Source organism: Acomys minous (genome assembly GCF_964271855.1).
Source record: "Acomys minous genome assembly, chromosome: 8".
NCBI lineage: Eukaryota > Metazoa > Chordata > Mammalia > Rodentia > Muridae > Acomys > Acomys minous.
Window position 1 is genome coordinate 2,576,514 of NC_140489.1, and position 16,650 is coordinate 2,593,163.

The 16,650-nt window shown below is 50.0% G+C and overlaps 1 protein-coding gene and 1 long non-coding RNA gene across 4 annotated transcripts in view; one reads left to right on the top strand and one right to left on the bottom strand.

Annotated features, from left to right (window-relative positions):
* The window catches only part of PTPRN2 (protein tyrosine phosphatase receptor type N2), a 705,670-nt gene that overhangs the window by 121,289 nt on the left and 567,731 nt on the right, over positions 1 to 16,650 (bottom strand). The gene's annotated exons all lie outside the window — the stretch shown is intronic.
* LOC311604238 lies at positions 6,452 to 15,977 on the top strand. Of its 2 annotated transcripts, none has more exons than XR_014781413.1 (4): positions 6,452 to 6,980; positions 9,558 to 9,641; positions 9,731 to 9,840; positions 12,037 to 15,977. It is a non-coding gene; the product is annotated as an uncharacterized lncRNA (long non-coding RNA). The 2 variants fall into 2 exon arrangements; XR_014781414.1 differs by having other exon boundaries at positions 6,458 to 6,811.

The following is a 16,650-nucleotide window of genomic DNA, read 5'->3' on the forward strand; positions in this document are numbered from 1 at the left end:
TAAGTCTCTGACTTGCAGTTTAAAATCTGCTTGCACACACACACATGCACACACACACACACACCCAGAGTTATGAGCACAAACATACAGCTTCATTAATACTAAATTTCTGTTGTTGGCATACTCATTGTAGCATTCCTAAGGAATCTGATTTGCAGCCATACTCCCGCTAAAGCCTGTTAGCACCCGCAACACACCACACGAAACACTTTGGTTTGCGAAGGCCTTTACGAAGATAAGATGCAGGGCATGTCCCCTCCCTCTCTTTTAGGGACCTGTGTCATTATGACTGCAGAGCCTTCCCCCTGTGAAACAGAAATTAGTCTCGGAGACTACTAATGAGTTACTATAACAAGTTTGTCTTTGGCCGGCCAGATGAGTGTTTTAGAGATTTTATTTGAAAATTTCTTTCTAAATTTACTAAGATATATTTATTAAAATATAGTTACTATCACCTTAAGCCTAATCACAGTTTTTAGCGAAGCTTTTTTTTTTTTTTCAAGCTTGGACTAGCGACCAAACTTAAAAACGGGGAGGGGAGAGGAGTGCCTTGAAATATTTTAAAGTATTTTTTTAAAAGCTGTTAACTGAACTATTTTTAATTTGGAATTTGCCACAGAATTCTAATAAATGAGAGAAGTCAGGCGGAAATAATCATGTATTAATTCTCTGCATTACAAAATCTTTTCAGAAGCTATTATCAGAGCAAGAGGCACTGCGGTCTGAATTCGGGGTGGGAGAGGGCCTTTGTGCAGCTGAAAGCCATTGTTCCCTCCACAGATGAAATTGTACTTGCAAATCTGCCATTCAAATAGCCAAAAAAAAAAAAAAAAAGGCTTATATGGTCAAAAGAATCTCCCAAGAAATAATTATTTTCAAACATAAACTTCAATGAAAATAAGTTATGTGCTGTTTTTATAAATAGGCTGTTTGCTTAATTTTCCAGGCATACACATAAGTGAATATACAAAAGATAATAACTTATTTGCTGTCTTGAAGCACTCCTAAAATAGTTGTTCTAGAAAAATGCTCTGTTTTAAGATAGGGAAGATTCATAATAGTGATGTTGAAAGCGAGGAGAGGCAGTTTCTGTGAACTCATTTTTAGCATTGCTTGTTAACCACAAATCGTCCAGAGTGGAAGAGCCAGCCAGCCAGCAGAGAACATGCCAAAATGGATCTTTCCAAAGAGGAAACCTTGCATTTTTCTGATCCATTGGCTGCGTTTTCATTACATCAGACATCAAAAGTCGCCGTGTACCCTTGGCTGGCACACTCTCAGGCCGGTGTTTTTGGCCCGGAGTGGCCCACACTCATGCCATCGTGGTCAGAAGTTTTCTAGGGTAATGTCCTGCTATTGAAAGGGGACATTTGGCCATACTGTCCAGTCCAATCCAGTCCAGTCCCGTGCTCGCCCCAACCCCAAGAAACAACTCCCTTCAAGGATGGATTCTCTCTCTCTTTTTTAATCTTCAGGCTCTCCTCAGGCCACGAAGGCCTTATCTGGAGACTTGCCTAGCTGGTCAGGACCAGGTTGCGGACAGAGTCCCAGCAGAGATTAGGATCAAGGGAAGGGGATGGCGGCAGTCACCAATCCCCTCCCCCACATCGGGAGTCTGACGCGCATAGGCCTCCACTTTCTCACCCCTGTTTCTCCGTCTCTTCCCCCCCCCCCTTCACTAATTCCCAAGATCCCTGCAGAGGTCGTGGAGATCAGACCACGGCGCAGGGCACAAAAGGTCGAGGGTTCCTGGGAGCCCCGGGTATTCACAGCCCTGAGAGGGTCCGAGCAGGGACAATGCCGAGGCCCAGCCTCCTTGGCCACAAAGCGCGCGCGGGCCAACCGAGGGGGGAAGGATTAATGTCCCCAACAACGCCCGTTTCCATCCAAGAATACCCAAAGTATCACAGCACCACCATGGTAGACCGGCACTCCCCACCCGGGCCATGGTGCTCTTGGGAGCCGAGTTGGGCATACAGGCTGGGGGCGGGCGGGCATTTCCTCCTGTGTGGGTGAAGAGAAAAGAGCTTTCACCTCCCTTCTCTGCTTCCTCACATTTGCTTGATCCCTAAACTCTGTCGATCCTGGCTTGGTGAAAACCCTTCGGACCACTAAGCCCTTCACTCCAGACCAGGAAGGCTCTCTGTTTCCTGCAGGACGAGAGGTGCCGGGTGTCTAGTGAGGCCCGAGGTCTCCTCACTTCGATGGATCAAGTGAAGAACAGGGCAGAAGCGTTCAGTGGGCTAGGACCCGGCAGGCAGAGGCACGGTGCGGCTCGACAGGTGGACTGCCCCGCACGGATAGTTCTTTCTGCCGTGTACAGGGCCCTGGCAACCCGAGACTGGCCCCTCTTCCTTCAAGCAGTCTAGCCCGGAGCGTCGCGGTGCAACGAAAACGCAATGGGACTTTGGCTTTAAAAGTCAATGCTGTTGATTTGGGGATCTACCCAGCTATCTAGGGGAGCAGCTTTCTTAAGAGCAAATCAGGCGGGTTTGCAGAACCAAACCGACAGTTAGAAATGAAAGAAATAAGCTCTTGTTCAAACAGCTCCGAGTCAGAAGTTTCTCTGCCGAGTGCGCGACCGCCCCACCTGGCGGGGGTTCTGGGATAGATAAGGGGTGGGGGAAGGCGCAGGTTCCCGTCCCGGGAGGGAAGGTGGAAGCTGGAAGGTGAGTCTTTGAAAGGCTGGGCTAGGGGTGGGGGGTGGGGGGGGGTGGAGCGGCGGGTGGCAGAGGACTCGGCACTTTCCTGGACCGCCCCACCTGCTTCTCTAGCGCTCCGCCCCAGGCCCACTTGGTCCTCTTAACTCGCTGCCAGCTGGGATGCCCGGATGGCACAGAGTCACACTTCGAGACCCCAGAGAGGAGAGCAAAGAGATTTCCAAAATGCGGCCAGAGGAAAACGCCCCCACACTGAGTCCTCTCTGTGCTCATCCTGCCCTTCATCCACCCTCCCTCTTTCCTCATCATACCATCCTCCATCTCTGTTGTCCACACCACCTCTCATCCTCGAGGCCGGTTTCTCCAAGTTCTGAATTTCCCAGAGAGCTATCCTTGCGACAAGCCGAGAAGAGTACTCGAGGGGAGAAGTCTTACAGTCCACCGCCCCACTCTTCCCCGGGGAAGTCTCCTGGAGGCGCAGGCCCAGGGCATTTGTCTCGCCCTTCTAATCTGTGCGCTCGGAAAGAACTGCCACCTTGGGCGCTCCGCCTCAGACCTGGAGATAATTCCAAACGCAGGTCTTTCCTGGCCGAACCTTTCACAAGTGTCCTGCGGCAAGTCAATTATTCCCGAATTAGGCAAGATGCCCAGGTCCTATATCTGGGCCCCTCACACACATCCTCAACCCTTGGAAGGTTCTGTTCCGCGCCCTGCCACCACCGCGCTTGGTGATGCCCTGGGTTATCCACTCTTCTTGATCCCTTCTGCCCCACCCCACTCCTGTCTCCTCTGCTAGGGCCCACCCGACCGCCCCTCTCAGTGACAGGGCTGGCCATCCCTGGTTACCTGCAGCTGAGCGGACGCTGGGTGCCCAAGAGAGCAGGAAGAGGTGGGGGTGTGCGCCCGGCCGAGCGGCTTCGGGGCTCAGTAGCCGCGGCCGCTGGCGACAGCGCCATCATCGCAACCAACCGCTTCTCTGCACTGGAGTCACTGACGAGCCGGGCCATCCAGCTTCTGACCACAAACTTCTCAGGCGGGTGGAGACAAAGGTACCGCGCGTCCCAGCAGCAGCAGCAGCGCGGTGGCTCTCTCGCGGAGTCGGCGGGTGCTAGCAGTTCTGTGAGGCCTCTCTGGGCAGCCCGGCGTGCTCCGCCCCAGCCCGGCCCCCTGGCTAGGCGCGATGGGTCCCGATGCTACGTGGGCGGGTGCAGGGCCGAGCTCCGGACGGTCTCCGCAGGGCGGCCGGCCGCGCGCGCAGCTCCAACCCGCACGGCCGCCGCGCCCCGCCTTATATCCGGCCCTGCGCGCACCCGGCCGGCGGCGGCGGCGACGGCGGCGGCGGCGGCGCGGCTCGCGGCCCAGCCACCGGTTGCTATAGCGATGTCGTCGATCGCCCCCCCCAACACACACACACACACACACACACACACACACACACACACACACACATACACACACACACACACACACACATGTTGCTGACAGCAATTGGCTAAGGGGCCGTGGCACTCCATACACCCTCATCCGCCCAAGACTATGAATGGACATAAGCTTTGTCAGTCATTGGTACAGCGCAAGGCCTTCACCGGTTCTTTCTTTCAGTCTTTTCTTTCACCCGGGAGTTGCACTTCATTCTGGCCAAGTTCAGAGTAGCACTAGGGCGAGGGAGTGAGGCCTTGGCTGGAAAACTGCCCTTTGCTTATGGCAGGGGAAGCGCTGTGCAGAAACTCTCCAAGAGAAAAAAAATACAGTAAACCAAGCCTTTTCTCTCCTTTCCAAACAGAAGATATTTATTACTTGGGGACCTTCCCACACACACTGTACGAGAACCACAGTTTCTAAGACCCAGGTGCTCATAGGAAGCAGTCTGTTGAGAACAGGCACTTAGGAGACTTTGCCACTGTTTGGTCCAGGCAGATTGATGGCCGGCTAGCCTAACATGCTAGCGGCATGAGGCTGCAGTGAAAACCTAGCTGTTCTTCCTGCATCCTTACGCTCTGGTCCTCACACCCTAAACGACCGCCCCAGCCAAGAGGTCTGCAGAGCCCTTCCCGGGGTTCCTACTCTTCCCTATGGTGTCAAGCTCCTGGACTCTTCCTTCCCACAACCTTAGTGCGCAGTCCTTCTTTGCCCCAGGGGCAAGGCCACAGGTTGGGCACCCTGGTGCGCTGTGCCCCCCCCCCACTCCCACACAGAGCGGCCAGAGAGCCTAAACCCAACATCTGTGCGTACAATGCGCTCTTCAAGGCCCACAGCTGCAGAAACAAGAGGAAGAAAGGGAAAGTGTGGGGGAGCAGATCCTGTCATACGCAGATGACAGTCTGCGGAGGGAGAGCTCTTTAGTTCCTCTTTTTCTGGAAACCCCGACGCGCCCCCCCCCCATCTCTTCTCCTGCCGCCTTCCCATTGTTCCCTGCACTTTTGGGACAGCTGGAGACCAAGGCTCACACCACCCATCACCCCCCACTCCTACCCTGCTGTACACCCGAAGGCCCAGAGCCTACTCCTGAGCCCTCAGACAAACTCTGCTGCCCCCACTGCAAGACAAGCCTCAGAAGGTTGGTATAGCCTTTTCATCCCTGGGGCAAAGGGCCAGGCCTACTTAATGCAAAACTCGGGAGTTCCAGCACCCAGGCAGGGCCAGGCTCCCAAAAAGAGGGCCCAGCGCTAGCAAGTGCCTGCTTCTGCCGGTGCTGCTTCTCAGAGACGACTTCCTCTGGTCGCAGGCTTAAACTCTTTTGTCTAGTTAGTTTTAATTTACAGAAGCTGATGGACGGAGCTCCAGAGTCCTGGGGTGCCCCATTCTTGTAGGCCTAAGTTGATTACATGAGGCAGCTGGTGGTTTCACGGGGGAAGGTACGTTTCAGGGGTGGCAAAGAGGAGAAACCCGGCTTTTCATGGTGGTGACTTCCATAAAACAGCAGGTGAGGAGGAGTTAATTAGCTGGCCTATGGAATACTCCTATGCCAGAGGACAGTCCCTGCAGACCCTCATTAAAATCAGTAGCTGCATGGTGACCCTCTCTGAGGCCCTCCATCAGGTTCACTAGAGAGAAGAGCAGGTTGTGGTAGCTCCCGTCACAGCCTATCACCCTCAGGGCTCAGTCTACTTGAGTGCCTGGTGCCTTCAGTTCCCAATAAGCCTCCAAAGCTACGCCTGGTTCAGCCTTGAGCTGAGAACCAGGAAGGAAAAGAGTGCAAGAGTGTGGGCCAGGCCAGGCCAGAGTTCTACCTCACAAGAACGGGGAGTCTGAGCGAGGCCTGGAGGAGGGGACCTGCCGCCCTCAGCCTCTCTGGCAACCTGGTCTCTCCATAGCAACGAGCAAAGGCCTATGTGTAAGCACGCTGCGCTGCGCTGCAGCCTCCTCCTCCTCTTCCCCTCCCCTTCTCCCCCTTCTCCCCCTTCTCCTCCTCTTCCTCCTCTTCCCCTCCCCTTTCCCCCTCCCACCCTCCTCTTTTTATCCTCACTTCCCTATCCTTCCCCCCCACTGGACTTGGAGAATGACAGAAGACTTGGACCAGGATCACAGACTTTCTCTTTGTGATGAGAAGCTCAGCCTCCCAGGTACTGTGTGTACCCTTAGGGTGAGGAGGATCCATCACTCAGCACCAACAAAAGGATGCGCCCTGTCCCAAGCTCACCCTTTGCAAGGTCAGGATACCTGGCTCTCCTACTTCAGCCACAGTGCTGAAAGGACATAGGGGGTGGGGCACAGCCGGGTAACACAGGGGCCTGCAGCCCAGGCGCAGGCACTTGGCGCCCAGGCGATCTGGGCGGGGCAGAGGAGGCTAGGGCGCGCAAGCGCGGGTTCTGGTTCATAGGGACCACTCACAGCCTACTGGAGTTCACGGCCCTGTGTGCTCTGGCCTGAGAGCGAGCACTGCGAACTCGGAAGGAGGGAGGCGGTGCACTGAGAGGATCGTAAAAGCCCCCAGCACAGAGGCTGGGGCATCCCAAGACACAGCTCAGCGCCATCCCACTTGGGTTTCTCGCGTTTGATGGTCCAGGCCACAAAGCAGGTGTGGGGTACAGTCTCTTTGCTCCAAGTGGCAGGGACCCCTGTGGTCACTTCGCCAGGCGAGAGCAGAGCGCGAAAGCCCAGGCAGGCAGCCAGCTTGGTTTTTCCACAAACATCAAGAGACGTGGAAATCTGTGAGTAGACATGTTTGTTTTACTTTAGTTCCCCAGCGTCCCAAAAGGCTCCTTCACCTGCGATGTCTGAGAACCATGGTCCAGATTTAGCTGGAATGCAATAGCGACCTGCCTTTCCCTGTGCTTCGAGGGAAGATGGGTGCGTGAAGCTTTGCTCAGCTTTTTAACGGTGAGGTGGCCTTAAAGTCCTCTTGCAGTCGTTTCTATCTAGAAAAGTGTATTTTCTCACCAGCAACCTGCCAGCGACCTGCGCTTCTGCCTGCCGCGGGAAGCTGGCCTCTGAAGTGGAGAGCCCTAGCCTCACGTTCCCGTTCCGGCAGGGTGTGAGTGGTCGGAGCAGGTCCGCACTGACAGCCAGACACACTTGCTGTCAGGGTGGGGTATGGGAGTGGGGGGGTTGGGGGCGGGGGGGGGGGCGCAGAGAAGAAAGAGTTTGTACTTCACATGAGGACTCTTTCCGCCTAGAAACTGATAAACAGACCCACAAGGGACTTGTTTGTTCCCATTCCTTTTCAATTCTTGTTTCCAGGGCAGGGAGAGCCCTCAACAGAAGTTCCTCAACCATGGTTACTCAGCAGTGCCCACGAAGGATATGCTACGTTTCCTGAGTCATGAAAGCTTAGTTCTCACGTATTAATGCATTTCATTGTATGTGGTTTCAGCAACATTTGTAGAAAAAAAATTAAACAACACAAAATATATGGGAAACATATTGCTCAAAATCTTTTATAGATGACAGATGGGTATATTATTTATATAGAAGTTAGGAATGCTTGGCTGATGAAGAAATAAATAAATAAATCTAGCATATAGAAAGCTCCCTAAACTTACAAAATTCTGAAACAATATAGTTTAAAAAGATTTATTTGCCTCTGCGAATCCTTTGTTATTTAAAGTGCATTTTACATTTGTCGTGTGTGAAGCTAACTTGCTGAAAGAAGAATCTCACTCTCCATGTTGGGGCCAGAGTGACCTTGAAGCGCACTCCCTGGCTACAGCACATGGACTTGGTAAAGAAACCGTAGTTTTAAGAAAGATAGAGGAGGGCTGTATGGGAGACACACTTGTGGCAAGGCAAAACACTCTCTCAGGAAGTTTAAATGCTATGGTAAAAGTAGAAAATGTCTAAAAGTGTGGACTAAACCAACTGTGTTTTAAAAAGCAAACACTATTTATAGCTTATATATAGTATTTAACATGCCTTTGATTTAGGGATCCATTTATAAAAACATGAATTTAAATTAATTAAAAGTGAAACCTGAGCTTTAAAAAAATTTTTTTAGCACCTTTCTCACATAGAAAAGTGAATAACATTTTGTCATAAGCATTAGTGGTTTTTGTGGGGAATCAGGGTGCCTGTCTGGGTCAGCTTCCCAGGGAGCTGTGGTGTTTTGCATTGCCACTTGGGGGCAAAGGCACAGCTCAGCCCTGGGACTGCAACACCTTGTCAGTGAAGTCCCCCCTGCCCCCTGCCCCCCCCCCCCCCCCCCCGCAAGGACCATCTTTGGGATACAGCAGCTTAGCCTGTGGTGCCACGAGGGCCAGCCACCCCACAGATTAATCATGGTCAACATAAGAATATGTGCTCCTCCCCCTGCGGTTGGGGGCCTGCTCTTTGCTTCTGACCAGTTATTGGGCATGGTTCCTGAGGCGGTGCCCCCATTTCAAAATCAGGAGAAACTGGCACACCCTGAAAGTATTCACTGAAATGTTTTACCTGATCTTAATGGAAAACAAATAATTCTTTAACCAACACACAAAAATTTTTTTCTTTTCTTTCTTTCTTTTTTCTTTTTATTTTATTCTTTTTTTTTTTTTTTTGAAGGCAAAGAATTGCCAGCACAACTCAAACTTTATTATTAGTTCTAGCGCTGGCTCATATTTTCACTGGTCTAAAGTTTTGTAAATGGAAAAAATAGGAACCTTACTGTAGAATAAGATCTCTCTTCCCTCAGTGGCTTAACACAATCACATGAAGCTGTTTCCTTAAAAATAAAACAGCACTGACTGGTGAGATGGCTCAGTGGATAAAGGTGTTTGCTGCCAAGCCTGGTGGAGGAGAGAGCCATCTTCTATGGTAGTCCTCTGACTTCCAAACACAATGTGGCATGCACACACCCACTCCCCCAAACAAGTAAGTGTAACAATCATTTAAATAAAGTGTGTTTCAGCAAAATTTTGTGCTTGGTAGTTGGTTAACAGTTACATAGTGATTGTGTAGACTTTTCATTCCAGAAACTCTGAGATAATAATTCAAAGGGCATGACAAGCCCCAGGCTTTCGTTACTGCTGTCATTAGCTTTGCCCATTGAAAGCAGAGTGCTAAAGAATGTGGGCTGGTGGGGGCAGGCGTTTGCAAACAGAGCAGTCCCCCTGGAGGTTCATCTGGTTGTATTCTCAGATTCCAGAGAGTCCACAAGATGAATGACTTTCTGTCTCTCTCCTTAGGAGGATCTAGCTGTTTATGACTTACAAATAATGCCATAAATGCATAATTAATGGTTGTTATTCAGGATAGCGTGTATATTATATGTTCATGACTAGTTTTTTATTCCTCACAAAATTGGGCTAAAATTCCTTAACCTTTGTAAGAAAGATTCATTACCACAGGAACTGGGATCTAAGTTTTTTGAAAGTGGCTAAGTAGTGCCGTCGTGTTCCAGTGAAAGGAGACAAGCCATCACTGCAGAGGACTTCCGGAGCATCTCTATTTTTCACCTAAGGTCTCTTTCATGTGTTTTGTCAGGTATGAGCCACAGGTCCATTATAACTGTTTGGAAACAGCCCTTTCTTGGATTGCTTTGGGATTAAACATAAAACAACAATTGAGGTAAATGTTTGTTTCAAAATTATGTAATTCTGCAATGCACTGTTCACATATTCTTTAGGAGAAATGAATATGTGTATTTTAATGTACAGAAATAGTCTCCAATGAATGAGCAGCCACAGTCCAGCGAGCTTACCTTCCACTGGGGAGTCTTCAAAGAAAGAGCCACTATCAAGTGGTCATTTCTGGTATTATATTACAGGTAAGTTTACAAATGTTTAGGTTGAATATGAATAGAAATTTGGCAGCAGAAGGCAGCTGGGTGTTTGCCTGACATACATTTTTAAAAAGTCAGCCTTGAGCTGTCACTCTGAAACACATAGTTAATTGAGATAACAGTGGGTTGAATAATAATTCCGAAGGTCTATCAGCTCTCCTCTATGGCTACAACATGACTCGGTGGTATTTCTGGAGGTGTGGCTCACACTAATACAGGGACCCACAGGCACATCAGAGGGCTGGGGCGTGTCACAGACGTCCACTATGATCTGTATAGAAAGTCACATCCTTACTCAACATAGCTCAGTCCTTCCTGAAATTCCCATTTGTATTTACCTTCAGAATTCCAATGCGGTAGTTTAAAATGACTGTCCCAAATTGTGTGGCCCCATCGCCACAATCTCTGTCCTCACCTCCAGTGGCTTTTGAATATTTAAAACACAGATCTTTAAAGAAATATCGTCTCTTACCAATATTTTTAATAAGCCACTTCCAACAGTTCTTGCCAAGTATTGAGTGCCTAATTTCACTGGGACGTGACGCAGTTCTCTAGGCGACAGCAAAGACCCTTTCCCACTGCCCAAGCAAGGTCGGAATATTTTTTGTGTGTTCCCTGTGACCTAGCCAGGCCACTGCTTCAGAACAACACTCAGCATGACCCAACTTCTTACCCTGCAGAGTAGAAGCCGCAGCTCCAGCAGTGCAGGTTAACACCGACTGCCCTGCTGGTCTCCTTAAGCCATTGACCAGCGCACGTCTCTGTGTAAGGTTTCTGCTATCTCTTCCTCAGGCCTGCCAGATTGGCTGCTTTTGTCCAACCACAGGAGGATGTGCTGCGACGCCCATGACGACAGCTATCCACACCTGTCAGCTGGCAATGGGGCCCCACCTGCAGCCTCACGCTTTCCCCTGAGGCTCTAGCCAGTGGGACTGTGGCCTGTGGTCTGTCTCTTGCTTGGCCTCTAGTGTAGAATCCCCTGGCTTTATCAGAATGATAAAGGCTTTTTGTTATTTCACATACATGTGTCTGTGGCCTCAATTTCTGTGGTTTGTTACATACGGTAAATTGTAGACCAGAAATTTTGAATAGAGAAATCACGGAAATAAAAACAATTTGTACATTTAAAACTCTACACTGGGGGAGATGGGATTAACTCATGTGTGCTGCCCTGGCCATGGCGTGGCTTCCCGTCCAGCGCGTCCATCAGTCACTTGGCCGTGTCGGTTCATGTCTAGTGCTTACATTCGAATAAGCCTTATTTTACTGAATAGCTGCCTCAAAGGACAATGCTGGCAATTTAGACGTGTCAAAAAAAAGCTACACAACTCTGTGAAAGCTGAAAGTTCGTAAGTTAATGAGGAAGGGAATATATCATATGCCGAGGATGCTAAGGTCTGTGTTAAGAGCAAAGTGGAGCACACCGCGCACCGGGTTCTGCACTGTCCCTGGCTGGTTATGCCATCAACAGATAAGGGAGCTGTTGTGTACACACTACCTCACCCTCTACACACACACACACACACACACACACACACACACACACACACACATACGCTAACACTAGGCCATACGCCTCACACCTTCACATACTTACTAACATGAACAATATACTCACACTAATACCTCAACACACATATTGCTTACACATGTACTTAATATAACATGTACACCACTTGCCACACACAGTAGCCCACATAGCTCACATGCTCACATTAGCCGTCACACAACCTGCTATGCACACGCACTCATAGCTTACACAATAGTTGTACTAAGCTCCTGCCTCATATACACACATGTGAAGCTCACATGCTCACAGTAACCCATACACATAGTAACTCATATACGTGCTCACACTTTTCACATACATCCTCACAGGTCACACATATTAACCCATCCACACTCCCTCATATGCCTTCTCCTGCTACTCACATACATGGACAGTATTTCACATGCCTGCTTGTGCAGTTCACAGATGCATGCTTTATATGCACACGCATGCAGTTTACTCACAGTCTTATACAGTAACACATGTGCGTGCTCTTCACTCACCCCATGCACTGTTAGCCTTGTGGAAACAGGAAGCCGGGAAATCTGTGACTTGTGCCCCTTAGTCGCTATTCTAGATTTCATTTTTTTTCCTCACCCAGGAACCGTGTGATTTGTGCACTTCTGTTTCAGTTTTACAGATGAGGAAACGAGTCTGCTACGCATAAATGAAAACTTGGAAGCCGATCAGCACTGGATCCTTGGTAAACGTACACGCTCCCTGCACACACTTCTCAGGGAAGATCTCAGCTTTAGCCACACTCTCCATCCGGCTCCAGCCGAGCAGAGCGGAGCTCTGACGAAGGCCATGGCTCCCTGTCCCCACTGGATGCTGCAAGCCTCTTCTCGTTGACACAGTGATTCAATGGTCACAGTTGTCTGTGAGTGAGATGCAACTGTCTTCCTGGTGGTCCTTGTGACGTGCTTATGGGATGCTGTGATGACTGAGACTCCGTTAATGTTCATGCTGACTAAACGCATCAGCCGCCTGAAGGTGTCTTTCCTCAGCCCCACCTCCCCCGCCCCCGTCTTTCTGTGGTTGTTCCTGGAACACACAGTACAGACTGTGTCCTGCACTGTGATGTAGGCTTTATGTGAGAGAGTTCTGGTTCCAGCTAGGGACACATAGTTATAAGGAATTGATGGCCTTGCTGCTAGCAAGGTGCTACGGCATGTGCCTCTTGTCGCAGCAAGACCATGGTGCATGCACGCCCACTGCCGTGGTCTGAACGGCCTGTGTTGTCTGTTTTGTGCACCTGTCAGGTGAATGGTTGGTCCAGTATGGGTGAGAGATCAGAGGTACTGTTCGCACTCAGCCGCTGGCCGGTGCTGGGTGGTAAGCCTTGATGGGAAACGCAGGTAATCCCTCAGCCCAGTATTTCAACAGTTTTTGATTCTCAGTTATCTACAGTCTTGATTTTTTTGTTGAATGGAAACCCACAGGTGTGCCAAGTGGCCACACTGCAGGCTCCTAACCATACCCAGCTCCTCCAGGAGCTCTGCTGATGCTGACAGGAGATCAGGAGGATAGAATGGCTAGGAATATTGAGGTGACTCTCAGGCCTCAAGTGGCAGCCATTTTGAGCCATGTTGGTCTCAGGAGAAAGCTGGAGACAGAACTTGTGGGAAATGGTACTTTTTTTTTTTTTTTTTGAGACAGGGTCTTGCTATATCTCTCAAGCTGGCCTTGGGCCTTCCAAAAGCCACGCCATACTTAACACTCTACACAGAAACCAGAAGTTAAAGTGGGAAGAAACAACCATAACTACAGTACAGGAAGCAGAGAAGCCACATTAGGAAGTGCTACTAAGGCCAGCCTGTGGCAGGTTCATCAGAGTCAACCTGACTGTTGAGATGTTAACTGGTGGCAGCCAGTCCTCAACTCTAGGGAGACGACTTGGGGAAGCATGGTAGAGTCACTCTCAGCATGGACTGCTGAGGAACCACGGAGTGCTGGGGAACCACAGAGGACTGCTGGGAACCACGGAGGACTGCTGGGAAACATGGAGGACTGCTGGGAAACATGGAGGACTGCTGGGAACCATGGAGGACTGCTGGGAAACACGGAGGACTGCTGGGAAACACGGAGGACTGCTGGGAACCATGGAGGACTGCTGGGAACCATGGAGGACTGCTGGGGACCCATGGAGGACTGCTGGGGACCCTCGGAGGACTGCTGGTGGCCCACGTAGGACTGCTGGGGACCCTCGGAGGACTGCTGGGAACCACATAGGACTGCTGGGGACCCATGGAGGACTGCTGGGGAACCACGGAGGACTGCTGGGAACCACGGAGGACTGCTGGGGAACCACAGAGGACTGCTGGGGAACCACAGAGCCACACCTGGCATCTACACCCTTCAGAGCTGAGGATGTTGGGGTAATGACACGGGCCAGATCCTTCACCCAGTGAGCTCGGAAACAGTGGCAGCTGGAAGGCTTCGTGGTCTGTCCCAGGTTGCTGACCCATTCTGACTACAAGGCTTTAAGTTGCTGTATTTGGAAAAGCTTGTTACACAGCAAAGGAAAACCATTAGAGCTGGGGGTGAACTTAAACAAGCTGATTCAGAATCATTTTAGGAGCCAGTTAATGAAAGCCCCTGCACAATGGAGGGTGAGTGTCGAGGGGCTGTGCAGGACTTCCACAGGCTGGCTATACTCACTCAGTGCATGGTTCCCCAAAGAGCACTTTGTTCTCTGTCTACATGCCGTGTGTGTGTGTGTGTGTGTGTGTGTGTGTGTGTGTGTGTGTGTGTGTGAAAATGAATGCCAGATGAGGTCACTGGATCCCCTAGAGCTGGAGTTACAGGGGGTTGTGAAATCTCAGATTGCATCTAGGGACCAAATTTGGGTCCTCTGGGAAAGCAGCAAGTGCTCAACACTGAGTCTTCTCTCCAGCCAAACAAATGGCCTTCCTAAAAAAAAAAGGTCTGAGATAGGGTCTCCTGTAGTCCAGGCTGGCTCAAAATTTACCACGTCATTGGGCATGATCTTGAACTTTTCATCCTCTGAGTTCTGAAATTACAGGTGTGTGCCACCACCCTTGGCTTATGTGCTCCTGGGGATGAAACCCAGTGTCTCATGACTATGAGGCAAATGCTTTTCCAACTTTTAAAAAAAGTGTGTGTGTGTGTGTGTGTGTGTGTGTGTGTGTGTGTTAACATTTATGCACACACAGGATGGGACACTCATGGAGGCCAAAGAACATCTTGCAGAGTCAATTCTTTACTTCCTCCGTGCCGATCTAGGGCATTGAACTCATCTTTAGTCACATGTTTAGTGGAAAACACCTTTACCACCGAGCTGTTTGGCCTTTCTTGGTCTTTCTTTTTCTCTATAATATTACTTGAGTGTAGCAGGCATTCCAAACTCTCCCAAGAGATTAAATCATATCCTGCATGCATGAAGTTGCATGCTGTTAGGTGTTAGGTGCAGAAGCCACACTCTGTGCTCCTTGGTGCTTTTATTGCTCATCTACCTCTTGACTTCAAGTGATTATTCCTTCCAGTTCTCTGCTTTCCCCAGCAAGTCGTCACTGCTAGACCAGTGTGCCCAGACCCCTTGGTGTGCAGTGTTTTCTGTAGTCACTCAAGTCCTTTCATCTGGGACAGAATTGTAGCTCCCACCCCTGCCCCACTACTCCACCTTCTACATACCATATATGGTTGGTTAGCCAACTACTCCTGTTACCACAACCTTCAAAAGAGGCAGCCAGGAGAGAGAGAGAGAGAGAGAGAGAGAGAGAGAGAGAGAGAGAGAGAGAGAGAGAGAGAGAGAGAGAGAAGAGAGAGAGAGACAGAGACACAGAGAGACAGACACAGAGAGACAGAGAGAGAGACACAGAGATATACACACAGAGAGACAGAGAGAGAGAGAGAGAGAGAGAGAGAGAGAGAGAGAGAGAGAGAGGGAGGGAGAGGAGCAGCAGCCTGGACTGTGAGCCAGGAGGATATCAACCATCTCCGCACATGCCTCATGCATGCTCAAACTTTTGTAAAAATGCAAGGCATCCTCAGAAGCGGCTCTCAGTGTGTTCACCTTTTAAAAGCAATTTACTATTGTAAATTTAAGCTTCAGCTATGACTGCCACATGATTGATAATTCTATGGGACTTACAGGTTCATAAACTGAAAAATATAATGTCATTACCCACAGGTGTGTGGTATCCTAATCCTTTATATGGACATAACATGGGTCGTCGCAATTTAATAACCCAAGCAGGGCTCAATAAAAGTCACCACCAGGAGCTGGAAATGTCCTTCCCGCTATGTCTCTGCCAGAGCTTGGCGACCAAACAGGGTTTAGATGGAGAGTAATTGCCACCTGAGAACTGACACCCTTCCAGTATGATGTAGCAAGAAGCCACCTGGGGCTACCACACAGCAGAAGAGGGGTTCTAGCCCATGACAGGGGTGCTGGGTCAGAGGGCACCCTGAGGTCTCTGATGGTGGGGAGGGGGGCACACATTGCATGTGACAATGACACCGTGTTCTGTGCAGAAATTCCTAATGGTTATGCTGTCTGAAACCTCTGAAATGAAAACGAGCTATTTTATTTCTAAGAAAATTACCAAGATGAGTTTGGCCTCTGAGAATCCTTTCTTCTCCACAAGGAACCAAGAGCACCTCACACTGGACAGAAAGCCAGGGAAGCATCTTCAGTGCCCATTTATAACTTGGGGATCCTTGGGGTGAAGGGACCAGGGCCTCTGTAACTGCAGGATGTGGGCATTCCTAGCAAGCCCTCTGAATGGCTAGCAGGGACCTTTACTTCCTGCAGTGTCTTCCCCCACATGCTCTTTAGGGAGGACAACTCCAGCTCAGCAGACCAAGTTTAGGATTTATGTACCTGATTCAGGGCTCAGATGTCCCTGGCTTCGTAGATTCATGCCCTGAGTTTCAGGGCATCCAAAAACCCTGGGGGACAGTGGTGCCCCTAATTGTCTGGCATACACACCCACAGGCTTAATATCCTGGGAAGCTAGACTCCTTGGACGGATGATAGAAACCAGGAAGGGAAAAGTCAATATAAATAACTAAAAAGTCTGTCGGGGGTGGGGGGGGGTCCTTGGCCTCAGGCTGGGACTTTGTTTTAAGAAGAAGTAGGGGGTTCTTAAATGGGAGTTTGCATTGCAGTTTACCAGATTCAGCTCTCAGCGAGGAATAAGCTAGATGCTGGAGCGAGGTGTGCAAGCTGTGGTGTCAGAGTGGGGTGTGTACTAAAGTCAGGCATGCTTAAACTGTGCGGC